We start from the raw sequence: 15,351 nt of genomic DNA, 5'->3' as shown, positions 1-15,351 counted from the left end.
TTATTGCTCTGGCTCGGACCTCCAGCACAATGTTGAGTAATAGTGGTAGTAAAGGGCATCCTTGTCTGGTTCCCATTCTCAAGCGGAATGCTTTCAGGTTCTCTCTATTTAGGATGATGTTGGCTGTTGGCTTTGTATAAATGCCCATTATTATGCTGAGGAATTTCCCTTTATTCCTATTGTGCTGAGAGTTTTTAGTCATTAATGGGTGTTGGACTTTGTCAAATGCCTTTTCTGCATCAATTGATAAGATCCTGTGGTTCTTATCTTTTGTTTTATTTATGTGATGGATTACATTGATTGTTTTCCTAGTGTTGAAACATCCCTGCATACCTGGTATGAATCCCACTGGGTCATGATAGATTTTTTTTTATATGGTGTTGAGTTCTATTGGCTAGAATTTTGGCGAGGATTTTTGTGTCTCTGTTCATGAGGAATATTGGTCTGTAATTTTATTTAATTTTTTTTGTGGTGCCTTTATCTGGTTTTAGTATCAGGGTTATGCTGGCTTCATAGAATGAGTTCAGGAGTAGTCCATCCTTATCTATGGTCTGAAATACCTTTAAAGTTTGGTAGAATTCTCCAGTGAAGCCGTCAGGGCCAGGGCTTATTTTTGTTGGGAGTTTTTTAATTACCTTGTCAATCTCTTCTTTTGTCATAGGTTTATTTAGGTTTTCTACCTTGATTTGTGTTAGTTTAGGTAGGTAGTGTGTTTCTAGAAATTTGTCCATTTCCTCTAGGTTTTCAAATTTGTTGGAGTACACATTTTCATAGTATTCTGTTATGATTCTTTTAATTTCATTTAGGTTTGTTGTGATGTCATCCATTTCATTTCTTATTGTGTTATTTGCTTCCTCTCCTGTTTTTCTTTTGTCAGTTTGGCCAATGGTTTATCAATTTTGTTGATCTTTTCAAAGAACCAGCTTTTGGCCTTGTTAACTCTTTCAATTGTTTTTCTATTCTCTATTTTATTTAATTCTACTCTGACTTTTATTATTTCCTTTCTTTTGGTGCCCAAGAGCTTCTTTTGCTGCTCTCATTCTATTTGTTCGAGTTGTAGGGATAATTCTTTGATTTTTGGCCCTTTATTCTTTTTGGATGTGTGCATTTATTGCTATAAATTGACCTGTGAGCATTGCTTTTGCTGTGTCCCACTGGTTCTGGTAGGATGTGTTTTCATTTTTGTTTCATTCTATGAATTCCTTTATTCTATCCTTGTTTTCTTCTATAACCCAGTAGTTTTTAAGCAAAGTATCATTCAGTGTCCATATATTTGATTTTTTTCCTTGCTTTTTCTGTTACTGATTTCTACTTTTACGGCTTTATGCTTCAGAAAAGGTGCTTTGCAAAAAGTATTGATGTTTTGGACTCTGTTAAGGCTTGCTTTGTGGCCTAATATGTGGTTTCTTCTGGAGAATTTTCCATGTGCGTTGGAAGAAAGCATACTTTTCTGCTGTTGGCTGGAGTGTTCTGTATATGTCTATGAGATCAGGTTAGTCGATTGTGGCATTTAGATCTTGCATGTCTTTATTGGGCTTCTTTCTAGATATTCTGTCCTTCACCAAAAGTGGTGTGTTAAAGTCTCCTACTACTATTGTGGAGCTGTCAGTTTCTCTTTTCATTGCTGTTAGAGTTTGTTTTATGTATTTTGGAGCCCTCTCATTGGTGCGTAAATATTTATTATGGTTATGTCCTCCTGATGTATTGACATTTTAATCATTATATTTTCTTGGTATATTCTCCCTTTAATCATTATGTAGTATCCTTACTTATCCTTTATGGTGGATTTTGCTTTAAGTTCTATTTTGTCAGAGACTAATATTGTCACTCCTGCTCTTTTTCGATTGTTGTTTGCTTAATGTATTTTTTCAATCCTTTGAGTTTTAATTTGTTTGTGTCTGAGTTTAAAGTGTGTCTCTTGTAGACAGCATATAGATGGATTGTGTTTTTTTTTTTATTCCATTCTGCCACTCTCTGTCATTTTATTGGTGTATTTAGTCCATTTACATTCAGTGTAATTATTGATAGGTATGAGTGAGTTTAGTGCTGTCATTTTGATGTATTTTTCATGTGTGTTGACAGTTTCTTTGTTCCACTTAATATTCTGTGCTGAATTGTTTTTCTTTTTGTATTTTCTTTTTATCTTTTTCATCATTGTTAATTTTGTATTTGCTGAGACTTTATTTTTTCTTGTTTTTTATTTTGATGTGCAGGATTATTAGTTTCCTTTGTGATTACCTTAATATCTACCTCTATTTTTCTAAGTTTAAACCAATCTTTTATTCCTTGATATCCTCTTAACTACTTTCCATATGAAAGTTCTTTGACTACAGTATTTAGTCCCTCTGTTTTTTTTTTTTTTTTTTAATGTCATCTTTTACATATTGACATCTCTGTTTCCCTATTTTCAGTGTTTTAGCTCTGATTTATTTTTTGACTTCCTCATCTGGGTTGATATCTGGTTGTTCTGTCCTGTGTTCTAGTCTTGGGTTGTTATCTGATATTATTGATTCCCTTAACTTCTGTTTATCTGGAAATGCTGTAATTTTGCCATCATATTTGAGAGACAGTTTTGCTGAATATGTAATTCTTGGCTGGCAATTTTTTTCCTTCAATACTTTATATATGTCATTCCATTGCCTTCTTGCCTGCGTGGTTTCTGCTGAGTAGTCAGAGTTTAGTCTAATTGGCTCTCCTTTGCAGGTGCCTTTTCATTTATCCTAATTGCTCTTAAAATTCTCTCATTATCTTTAGTTTTGGCAATTTTGATTATAATGTCTTGGTGACTTTCTTTTGGGATCTGCCCTGTGTGGAGTTTGATGAACATCTGGGATAGATGTCTTCTTTCACGATATCAGGGAAGTTTTCTGCCAACAAATCTTCAACAATTCTCTGTATTTTCTGTTATTCCCCCCACCCCCATTCGGGTACTCCAAACACTTGTAGGTTATTCCTCTTGATACAGTCCCATATAATTCTTAGAGTTTCTTCAGTTTTTAAAATTCTTTTATCTGATTTTTCCTCAAATAAATTGGTGTCAAGTGCTTTATCTTCAATCTCACTAATTCTGACTTCCAATGCCTTAATTCTGCTCTTATGACTTTCTATTGAGTTGTCTAATTCTGAAAGTTTATTGTTAATCTTTTAGATTTCTGTTTGCTGTCTCTGTATGGATTCTTGTGGCCTGTTAAATTCATCGTTTTGCTTTTGTATCACCTTCCTAAATTCCTCTATTGGTTTGCCTGTGTGTTCCTTGGCTTGGTCTGCATTTTGCCTGATCTCTTGAAGAGCTCTGTATATTGATCTTTTGAATTCTACCTCCATTCATTCCAAGATCTTGTCTTTCTCTGGGAGGTTTCCTTGTTCTCTGTTTTGGTTGCTTGCTGAAGCCCTCATGGTCTACCTCTTTATGTGATTTGATATTGACTGTTGTCTCTGAGCCATCAATAAGTTATATTTATTTTATGTTTGCTTACTGTGTCCTAGCTTCTTGTTTTGTTTTATTTTGATATACCCAAATAGGCTGGTCATGTAAGCTACTTTGATTACGGGCCTCTTTGAAGCTCTCACATCCTATCACCAGGTAATTAGACTGCTGCTAGGTATGCGAACCCAGGACTCTATTTACTTTTCTTGTGTGGAGTCAGCTCAGGTGTCCAGATTATCAGTCACTGAGTGTTTGGTCCAGGCTTTCACCTATAATTCTACAAGGCAGGGCAGGGCTATGTAGGGGTGCACAGGTATCTGGCTGCATTAGGGGGTTATGTGCTGAGCAAGGTAGGGGGCTGACAGCTGTCCCTGAGTGCCTGGGTAGAAGGTGTGTCCCTGTTCCCTAGATTGCATAGGTGGGTGGATTTTGCAGCAGGAGTTTGAACACCCAATGCTGTTGGCTGTAAGGATGGGAGGCACCACTTATTCTTGTGGGTGGCTAGGTGGAGTGGGTAGAGCCACCAGTCCTCAGGCTCCCGATATAGGTAGGTGAGGATCCTGCTTAATGGGTAGGGTGCTGTCAAATATCAGGTATCTGCCATTCCCCCTTAGCTGTTGTAGTTGAAAATAGGCTTCAGGTATATACCCCATTGTACTATACTAATGAGGGCCTATGCTGTTGAAGTGGCTCCCCACCAGTCTAGGCAGGGGTGAATGACATTTGAAGTCTGTGGACCCCGTATGCTTGTGTCTAGGCAACAGGGAAGTGACTGCCCTGAGGTCCCAGCTTAGGAGACCTGGCAGATTATTTTTTACTGTTTGTTATTTGTTTTTTTTATTTTTCCCCTCTCCAAAGCTGGGAGACTGGATCAGGCGAACACAACGGGTCCTACTCCAGCCTAGGGGATGTCACAATCACTGAAGCCAGACCAGACTAGAGCAGAGCAGGGAGGAGGCAGGTGGAGGCGAGAGATGTACTTCCCAGAGGGGGAAGGGTTATTTTGATCCCACATTGTAGGTTAGGTGCTTGCACTTAACCTTCACAGATCCAGTGCCACTTCCCCCTTGCTCCAGAGGCTTGTGCAGACTCTCCACTGCTTGGTTTCTCCCAATGTGGAAAATATAGTCCAACTGCTACTGCTCGCCTCAGCCCACACACACTGGTTGATCCAGTCTGCAGGGTGCCAGCCAGGTCAGGTCTGGCAAATCCTCGCTGCTTCTAAACTGTCTCTCTGTCCCCCTGCTGCTCAGTCTGACTCCTCAACTTTGTCTTTGATGTTCAGGGCTCCTAGATTATAATATATAATTGGTTCTCTTTTTTGGGGGGGGTCTTTGTTGTAAGAGGGACCACCGGAAGCATCTGACTATTCCACCATCTTGGGCCCTCCTGCCAATTCAACTTTTTACAGACATAAATTTATTGATAGCAATTACAATAATTGGCTATGCTACCCTACCCTTAACTGACTCGATATTTCCATCACTGTTAACTCCCCGTCTTCCCCCCTCTCCCCGGTAACCACTAATAAACTTTAATGTCTATGCATGTGTCTTTTCTTGTCTTTGTTTGGGTGAGCTCATACAATATTTTTTTGTGATTGGCTTATTTCACTCAGTATAACATCTTCCAGCTCCATCCATATCATAGGATATATCAAGCCTTTGTTTCTCCTCCTGGCCGAGTAGTATTCCATTGTATGTATGTACCACATTTTGTTTATCTATTCATCTGTTGGAAACCCTGGTGGCATAGTGGTTAAGTGCCATGGCTGCTAACCAAAATGTCAGCAGTTCAAATCCACCAGGCGCTCCTTGGAAACTCTATGGGGCAGTTCTACTCTGTCCTGTAGGGTCGCTATGAGTCAGAATCGACTCGACAGCAGTGGGTTTGGTTTTTTTGGTTTTTATTCATCTGTTGATGGGCATTTAGGTTGTTTCCACATTTTGGCAATTGTGAATAGTGCTACACTGAACATTGGTGTGTAAGTTCTGTTTGAGTTTCTGCTTTTAAATCTTCTGGGTATATTTGTAGGAGTGAAATTGCTGGATCTTATGGTAGTTCTATTTTTAGTTTTTTGGGGAGCTACCACACTGTTTTCCACAATTGCTGTACCATTTTGCATTCCCACCAGCAATGGATAAGGGTTCCAGTTTCCCCACATGCTTGCCAACATGTGTTGTTTTCTGGGTTTTTTAATCATAGCCATCCTAGTAGGAGTGAAAGGATATCTCATTGTGGCTTTGATTTGCATCTCTCTGATGGCTAGTGACACTGAGCATCTTTTCATGTGTTTGGTGGCCATTTGAATGTCCTCTTTGGTGAAATGTCTATTCAAGCCCTTTGCCCATTTTATGATTGGGTTATTTGTCTTTTTGTTGTTAAATTGTTAAAGTTTTATATATATCTTAGTTATTAGATTCTTGTCAGATATATGGTTTCTGAAAATATTCTTCCAATCGTAGCTTGTTTTTTCACTTTTTTGGTAAGGTCTTTTGATGAACAAAAGTTTTTAAATTTTTATGAGGTCCCATTTTATTAATTTTGTCTTTTGCTGTTTGTGCTTTTATTATTATATTAGATAATCTATTGTTAAAAGTTAGGCCTGACAGCATTGCCCCTGCTTTTTCTTCTAAGAATTTTATGGTTTTAGTTTGCACATCTAGGTCCTTAATCCATTTTGAATTTGTATGATCTGAGGCATGAATCCTGTTTAATTTTTCTGCATGTGGCAGTCCAGTTTTCCCACCACCATTTATTGAAGAGACTCTAAAATCCTCATCGAATGGACTTAGCACCCTTGTCAAAAATCAATTGACCATAGATGTGTGGGTCTTTATGATGTCTTAATATAAACCCCCCTTTTCCTGAGGTGGCTTGAATCAAAATGTCTTTACAATCAAAACAGGGGCTTACCAAAGATTTATTTTTTTAAGTCTAGTTTACTGAGGTATAATTTGCTTCTAAGAAAATTTATCCTTTTAAAATGTAAGTTTGAGGAGCTTTGGAAAATGCATACAGCTGTGTAACCACAATGTTGATTAAGATACAGAGCAGTTCTATCACCCCAGAAAGTTCCCTCATGTCCCCTGCACTCAGCCCTTCTCTGCATCCCCAGCAATCACTGATCTGCTATCTGCCCTCGTAGTTTTGCCTTTTCAAGATTTTCATTTGAATAGAATCACACAGTATGTACCCTTTTATGTCTGACTTTTTTCTCTTATCATAATGCATTTGAGATTCATCTTTGTTGGTCTATGATCCATAGCTTGTTCCTTTTTAATGCTGATTTAGTATTCCACTGTTTGATGTACCTCAATTTGTTCTCCCACTTATCAGCTGATGGAAATTTGGGCTAATCTCACTTTAAGGCAATTATGAACAGGGTTGCTATAAATATTCATACAGTTTTTGTGGAAACATAAATTTTCATTTCTCCTAGGTAACTAACTAGGAGTGAGATTGTTGCATCATATAAGTATATGTTTAATTTTGTAAGAAACTGCCAAACTGTTTTCAAAGTGAGTATATCATTTTGCGTTTGCACCAAAAATGTGTGAATGTTCCAGTCACCCTGCATTCTAGCCAATGCTTGGTATTTTCAGTCTTTTTAATTTTTCAAATAATGTTGGATATTTTTTCATGATGGTCTGCCTATATATTCTTTTGTAATGCATCTGTTCAAGTCTTTTGCTCATTTTTAATTTGGTTGTTTATTTTCTTTTCATTGAGTTCTGAGAGTTCTTTATACATTCTTGATACCAGTCCTTTAGCAGATGTATGTTTTGTAAATATATTCTCCCACTCTATGGCATATCTTTTCATTTTTTTTAACAGTGTCTTTCAAAGAGCAGAAATTCTTAATTTTATAGGTTAATGATCAGTTTACCCTTTTATAGCTCTTTTTTTTTGTATCCTATCTAAAAAATTCTTGCCTAACTCAAGACCACAACAATTTTCTCTCCTATGTTTTGTTCTAAAAGTTTTATTATTTTAGCTCTCACGTTTAGATCTATAATCCAATTGGAGTTAATTTTTGCGGATAGTGTGAGATAAGGGCCAAGGCTAATTTTTTTTCCATGTGGATGTCCACTTGTTACATGATTTTAAGGACGTAGATGGTTCCAATTGTGTTTTAGAAAGCTCAGTCTGGCCTGGACATGGAGCCAGGAGGCCAGTGAGGAGACTTTTGTGGATGAAGTATGACGGCGGGTTGTGACAGAGAATGGACAGCAGTGAACAGATTGGAGGCACGTAGGATGCGAAAGAGGTTCTAAATATTGGATGGAGGCAATTCAGTGAGTCTGGAGATGTTTGGTAATGCATTGAAGAGGTTTAGGGGGAGGTGGAATGGAGAGGTTTCCTCCTGGGAGAAACACAGGGAGGGTCTCAAACTGACAGCCTGACACATGAGTTGATTGTGACCAACAATTTTTTTTTTTTTGGAAGTGGAGCCTTAAATTTTTAGAAAAGGATCAGAGGTCTGGATTTTGCACATTAAATCCATAATCAGCTTCTTCTGAAAAAAAAAAAAAAATTAGCAGATCTGACAGCGTAAGCCCCCTTCTCACATGGCAGTAGACACCTGGGACTAAGTGGCTGAGGTGGCCTGGTCCATGCAGCCACACAATGTGGCATACATGGTAACATCAGGCCACTTCCTGCAAGGGCCCAGCCCCATCAGTTTGGAGTTTAACACTCTGTTTCTGAGGAGACTGTTTGAGAGCCTGGACTCAGCAGTCAGCTGAACAGGTTTTGAACCTTGCCTCTATGTCTTACAGATACATGAGTTTTGAGAAAGTTTCTGATCCACTATAGATAGATAGTTTGTTGTTGTTGTTGTTACATGCTGTTGAGTCATAGCGACCCCAAGTGACAGAGTAGAATTGCCCTATAGGGTTTTCTAGGCTTTTTTTTTTTTTTTTTAATCTTTATAGGAGCAGATTGCCAGGTCTTTTTTCCTGTGGAGCTGCTGGTTGAGTTGGAACCACCAACCTGTTCGTTAGCAGCCTGCCGTTTAACCATTGTGTCATCAGATACATAGCTACCGTCAAGTCGTGGTGGCCTTATGTACAACAGAATGAAATGCTGCCTGGTCCTGCATCATCCTCATGATTGCTAGCATATTCTAGTTCATTGTGGTAGGTATTGTGCCAATCCGTCTCACTGAGGGTCTCCCTCACCGGCCCTCTACTCCACCAAACAGGATGTCCTCCTCCAGCAGTTGATCCTTCCTAATGATTTTTTTAATGATACGTCCAAAGCAAGCAAGTTGGACAATATTCTGTTGTGGTCCATAGGGTTTTCACTGGCTACTTTTTTGAAAGTAGATCATTAGGCCTTTCTTCCTATTCTGTCTTTATCTGGAAGCTCTGCTGAAACCTGTCCACCATGGGTGACCCTGCAGGTATTTGAAATACCAGTAACGTATCTTCCAGCATTACAGCAGCATGCAAGCCACCTCAGTAAGATAAAATGATAGATGGGTGGTGAGATCCACTCTAGCAAGCTACAAGTTTCTCTGAGGCTCAGTTTTTCACGTGGAAACAAGGATAGTAACAAACCTTCATCCCTCAGGAAATTCTGGGCTTAGTAAGAGGAGGGTGGAGGGCCAAGAAGGGTGCCTGCACAGAGGGAGGTGAGCTCAGGAGTACCCATGGAGGCTTCACACCTCCCTTGCATGTGGTCAGCATGGGGAGACCCTATCACAAGGCTGCAGAGTACTTGGTGAGCCTTCACACCTCTCTTCCTGGCACTCTTTTTCTGAGATATCTCCATCTTTCTTGACAGAAAGCTGCATCAGTTAGGGTGCTTTGGGCTGCAGGGAACAGAAGGGACTTGCCAATATCACCCAAGACCCAGGTATTTTCTGCTTTTCCCGTGGTGAAACTCAGGGTACTGGCTTTGCCTGACACTGTCCCCAGATGATCTCAAGGCCGTAGGGCACATGTAGCTCCAGGCATCGGTTCCTCTTGTAGCCACGTCCAAAGACAGAAAGGGGGCATCTCTCCTACCTTGAGAAGCCTCCCAGGAGATTTCTTTTTGAATCTCAGTAGCCAGACCATCTTCTCAGGCCCATGCTCTAGAATTGAAGACAGTGAGAATGTGAGCATCTGACACCTTTGACCTCTGTATTGGGGCTCAGGTTCTGCCACCAAGAAAGAAAGGTGTGGTGGCATATGGGTGGTGGCTGATAGATAGAAAACCAACAGTATCTGACCTATAGGACATGGCCTGTATGGCACCGAAAAGCCAAGACTCTGACCTCATTTAGCATGGGAATTAGGATTCTAGGAATGGCGTGCGATTCTGAATCCCTAGGTATCCAAGCTTAGTTCTGCCTCTAAAACCTGTATTACTTTCAAGCACTTAAAAAAAAAAATCGGTTCAGTCCCTTAAACCAATTAGAGGTTAATTAACCACTAATATCATACAGACTTGACTTAATAAAATATATTTCCATCCCAATACGCTTCATGGTCTTAATGACCAAAATTCCAGAGCTAACAGGAGAATCCAAAATAAAAACAAAATTATATAATTGGTAAAAGTTATTTAGAGCTACTGAGGGTTTAATATTAGCACAACATCCCTTCTGTATGAGAGGATTAGTAAAGGATATTTTTAAGGCAGCACCTTAATGTTTAAGTTGTTAAAACCAGAAACTACTCCAGTTAGTCAGTAAGCGTTCTTTAAGGGGATTAATCTGCCTGCAAGTGATGTGAGACACATGGGAAATAGAACAGCTAATCCTGGGGACAGACTTGATGATGGATTGATCCTTCAGTCCTTCTTAGGGTGGATGGCAATCAAGGAAGTGTATGGATTTGTTTGGGCGCTGGTGCTTTCATAGCCGAGGGTGAGTATTTCAGTTGCACAGAGGAGAACTGTGTTTTATGATCATGTGCAGAGTCTTTCTCATTTATTCAGACATGACAGTAACCCAGGGTTATTATTACTTAGGACTCATTTAAAGATTGAGTGAATGTATATGGTAGGTTTCTTCCCAAGAGAAACTCAATATTTTCTCTTCTTGTCCCCCTTATGTTTTATGTCATCTTCTCCTCCCTTCCTTGTCCTCTTCATCCTCAAAACTACCACCATTTCTTTCAGTGAATCCTCACAATTAATTTTGAAGCAAATATTATTGTCTCAATTTTATAGTTAAAGAAACAAATTCAGAAAAGTTATGTGACACAGGCAGCCTCACCTCTCAACACGTCACTCAACAACGACGGAGCTTGGATGTAAAGGTCTGTCTGACTCCAGGACCCATCCTCTTCCCACTCTTCCTCACTGTCTCAACTGTAATTCCTTGTGTTTTATTATTTTCAATGTAACCAATTGTTTAATATATATAATCTAATAGGATTTCATTTGTGTGAAATTCAGCAATTAGATTTTGATATCAAATCCCTCCCTTTTTATTATTTTTGGGTCATAAAATGTGATCTTGTTTCTATTTACACATGTCCCTGAATCCGTTGTGGAGGAAGGATAGGGATCTTAAGTCCTTTATTTATTCAGGTTAGGGACTTTAACCTGCCCACCCTTATCCTCCCCCCATGGTGAGAACAGTCACCACTCTTGGCTGAGAGACTGGCCTGGGAATTCCAGTCTCCTGGACACTAGAGACATCCACAAGCATGGGGACAGATGTTGCTAGGCAGATCTAGAAATCGGGAGTAGGAAGAGCCATCCCCGGAAATGATAGGACTGGGTCTGTGATAATGCAGCCAAGCAATAGATCCAGAATGTCCCAACGAACTAGGTATCCTGCAGACAGATGAAACTCACGGTGATGAGACATCAAGTGACATTCAAACATCCATCATAGGACAAGTGGATGTAGGTACTAGCAAGGTCCCCTCATGAACAGAAGTCTAGGGGCAGATATTCAGTCCCTTGGGCAAGAACAAGACAAGATTCCAGTCCTGCAGTCAGTTAGGAGGTGAGGACTGGTTCACAGTAAAAGGCACTAGGACTGAGGAGAAACATCAGAGCTCCTGAGTCCTCAAGCACCTCTGGAAGGGGCATCCAATTTTCCCTTAGGATGAAGTAAGTCTCAGCATCTGCAGGTGGTCCTTGACAGAGAAGAGGAGGGATAAGGAGCAGGAAGGCAGGCAAATATGAAAGCCTGTACTACAGAGCATGGGTAGCCCTGTGGTTTTGAAACTGGCTCACTCACTTAACAAACACTGATTAAATGCTTGCCATATGCGAGGTGCCATGCTGGGTACATAGGAGTTGAATAAGCAGTTAAGATGATGACATGGTTGGTCTGACAAAGCCCTGCTTCTTTAACACAACTCTAAGGGGCTTGAAACAAATTCCTTGGAGGACTTGCACTATGGGGTGTCTGTGCCTGTAGTGCCTCGAGCAGAGGCCTAGCCAGGAGCACACCTCACAGGGAGGCTTCACAGACCCCAAGTGTTTGAGTCATCAGAAGTCCCAGAAGACAGCTAGAGCTCCATGGGAACAGCCAGCACAGGCAGCCTCACTGAAGACTCCTAGCCTGGCATGGGACATAAACCTCTGGGGGACTCCCCGTGATCGGGACATTGGGGATATCTGCAACAGGAACCACCACTCACTGAGGCAGCTTGTCACAGAGCCCTGGTGGATGTAGCTGGTGAAGAATTGGGTTGGGGACTCAGTGTCCTACTCTGATTAAGAACTTGTGCTTTGGGGTCAGACAGACCTTGGTTCAAATTGTAAGTTCACTTCTTATTAGTTGTGTGATTTTGAATAAATGATCCAACTTCTCTCAGCTGTAAAGTAAGGATAATAAGTCTTACCTTATGTCTTAGTTATCTTGTGCTGCTATAACAGAAATACCACACATGGGTGGCTTTAATGAACAGAAATTAATTTTCTTACTGTTCAGGAGTATAGAAGTTTGAATTAAGGGTGCTGGCTCTTGGGGAAGGCTTTCTCTCTCTCTTTCTGCCCTGGGGGAAGGTAGTTGTCTCTTTTCAGCTTCTCTTCCCAGGTTCCTTGACAACATGTGATGTGTGTCTTCCCCTTCATTTGTGCTTGCTTACTTAATTTGCTCTTTCATATCTCAAAAGGGATTGATTTAAGACATATTAATACTGCTTCATTGACACAAAGAAAAATACATTCCCAAATGAGACTATAACCACAAGTATAAACAAAAATTAAAAAAAAAAACAGTTGCTGTCGAGTCAGTTCTAACAGATTCATACCTATCCTATAGGACAGAGTAGAAATGTCCCACAGAGTTTCCAAAGAGTGGCTGGCAGATTCGAACTGCCAACATTTTGTTTAGCAGCCGAAATCTTAACCACTGCACTACCAGGGCTCCAACCATAGGTGTAGGGGTTAGGATTTCCAACACATATTTTGGGGGACCAAAATTCAATCCATAACACCATATATGGTGGTGTTAGTGGATTTTTATATTTTACTTAATTTTGTGCGTAATATTTCAATGTTCTGTTGCACATAATAAACCATCCCAAATTTAGTAGCATAAAATAAACACTTTTATTATTCATGCAGAACTGTGGGTTAGTAATTCAGACATGGCTCACCAGGATGGCTGGCTTGCCTCTTCTTTACCACGTCCGGGACCTAAAATGGGAAGACTCAAATGGCTGGGGTTGGAATCATCTGGAGGCTTCTTCACTTACATTTGTGATTTCTAGGCTGGGATGATCCAAAGGCTGAGCTCATCTGAGAGATGTCTCCTGGAGCACCTACACAAGGCTTCTTCTCTGGCTTAGGCTTTCTCACAGCATGTTGTTGTTAGGCGCCCTCAAATCGGTTCCAACTCATAGTGACCCTACATACAACAGAATGAAACATTACCGCCTCCTCCTGCACCATCCTCACAATCATTGCTATGCTTGAACCCATCATTGCAGCCACTGTGTCAGTCTGTCCCATTGAGGGTCTTGCTCTTCTTCGCTGACCCTTTACTTTACCAAGCATGATGTACTTCCCCAGGGACTGGTCCCTCCTGATGACATGTCCAAAGTGAGTGAGAAGAAGTCTCGCCATCCTCACTTCCAAGGAGCATTCTGGCTGTATTTCTTCCAACACAGATTTGTTCGTTCTTCTGGAAGTCCATGGTATAATCAATATTCTTCACCAACACCATAATTCAAAGGCAGCAATTCTTTTTGTTCTTCCTTATTCATTGCCCAGTTTTCCCATGTATGAGAGATGATTGAAAATACCATGGCTTGGGTCAGGCACACCTTAATCCTCAAAGTGACATCTTTTTTTTTTTTTTAAAAACAGTTTAAAGAGGTCTTTTGCAGCAGATTTGCCCGATGCAATACATCATTTGATTTCTTGACTGCTGCTTCCATGGGCATTGATTGTGATCCAAGTAAAATGAAATTCTTGACAAGTTTAATCTTTTCTCCGTTTATCATGATGTTGCTTATTGATCCAGTTGTCAGGATTTTTGTTTACTTTAGGGTGAGGTGTAATCCATACTTAAGGCTGTGGTCTTTGATTTTCATCAATAAGTGCTTCAAGTCCTCTTCACTTTCAGCAAGCAAGGTTGTGTCATCCATATACGGCAGGTTGTTAATGAGTCTTCCTACAATCCTGATGCCTCATTCTTCTTCATATTGTCCAGCTTCTTGGATTATTTGCTCAGCATACAGATTAAGTATGGTGAAAGGATACAACCCTGACACACACACAGCATGGCAGCCTCAAAATGGTCAAACTTCTTCCAAGAGTAAGTATTCTAGTGAGGAAAAGCAGAAGCCACCTGGCCCTTCATAACTTAGCCTCCAAAGTCATAAAGCATCACTTCTGCCCTACTTTATTGGTCAAAGGATCACTAAGAGTCCCATGTCTTGTTCGGACAGTGTCAAAATATTTGCAACCATGTTTTAAAACTGTCGCACATAATTTTAAATAAATGCATAACTCTGCTCTTTTCTAGGCTCTAGTTTTCTACTGCAGCTTTCTTTTGTCATTTTTGTTTGCTTTTTCTTTCCCCTTCTTAGTCTTCTTTTTCTTCTCCCCCTGGAATCACATCAATGTCCTCCCCCTCTTGGTAAAATACTAACACCATAGTGTGTGTCCTTACATGTTTTCCATATTTTCTCTGTATTCATATAATAATAGGGTCTTTGTTTTACAAAAATCAGATCATCTTATAAACACTTCTCTGCATCCTGCTTTTCTTACTCCACAATACCTATTGACAATCCCTTCAGTCAATTGGCATAGGTTAACTCATTCTTTCAGTTAGCTGCATTTTATTCCATCGTGTGAATGTATCATAAATTATTCAGCCATTCTCTTGTTGGTGGTCTTTTACTTTGTTTCCAGCTTTTCGGCCACTATCAGTAATTTTTTTTTTTTTTTTTTAAGTCTTATATGTGTTTTTACGTGTTGGTGAATTTATCCTATGGGATAGATTCCCAGGATTGCAAGAGCTGAGTTGAATGGCATATGTATTTGCAATTTTGGTAGAAGGTTCGAGATTACTCTCTAAAAATGCTGAAACACTTCACATTTCCATCAACGGTGTATGAAAATGATATTGCTGACATTTATTGATTGCCTACCCAGCGTTCATTTGTTCCTTCTCTTTTCTGTTTGGAGCCCGGTGGCACAGCAGTTAAGCACTATGACTGCTAATCAAAAAGGTCGGCAGTTCAAATCCACCTGCTGCTCCTTGAAAACCCTGTGTGGCAGCTCTACCCTGTCCTCTGGGTAGCTATGTATTGGACTCGACTCAACGGCACCGAGTTTGATTTGGTTTTTCTTTTCTATTTGAACTCTGATTTTTGTTACAGTCCTTCCCCCCACCCCCCGACCCCAGCCACTGTGCTTTCTGGGAAGTTGACCTCTTTCCCCACTCAAGATGGTAGCGGAGCTTAGTATAAGCTAGCCTGATTAATCCCACCTCCTGTCCTAGTGATATATGT

This window comes from Loxodonta africana, chromosome 8 (assembly GCF_030014295.1).
Source record: "Loxodonta africana isolate mLoxAfr1 chromosome 8, mLoxAfr1.hap2, whole genome shotgun sequence".
Classification (NCBI taxonomy): Eukaryota; Metazoa; Chordata; class Mammalia; order Proboscidea; family Elephantidae; genus Loxodonta; species Loxodonta africana.
Note: the sequence above shows the minus strand (reverse complement) of the source record.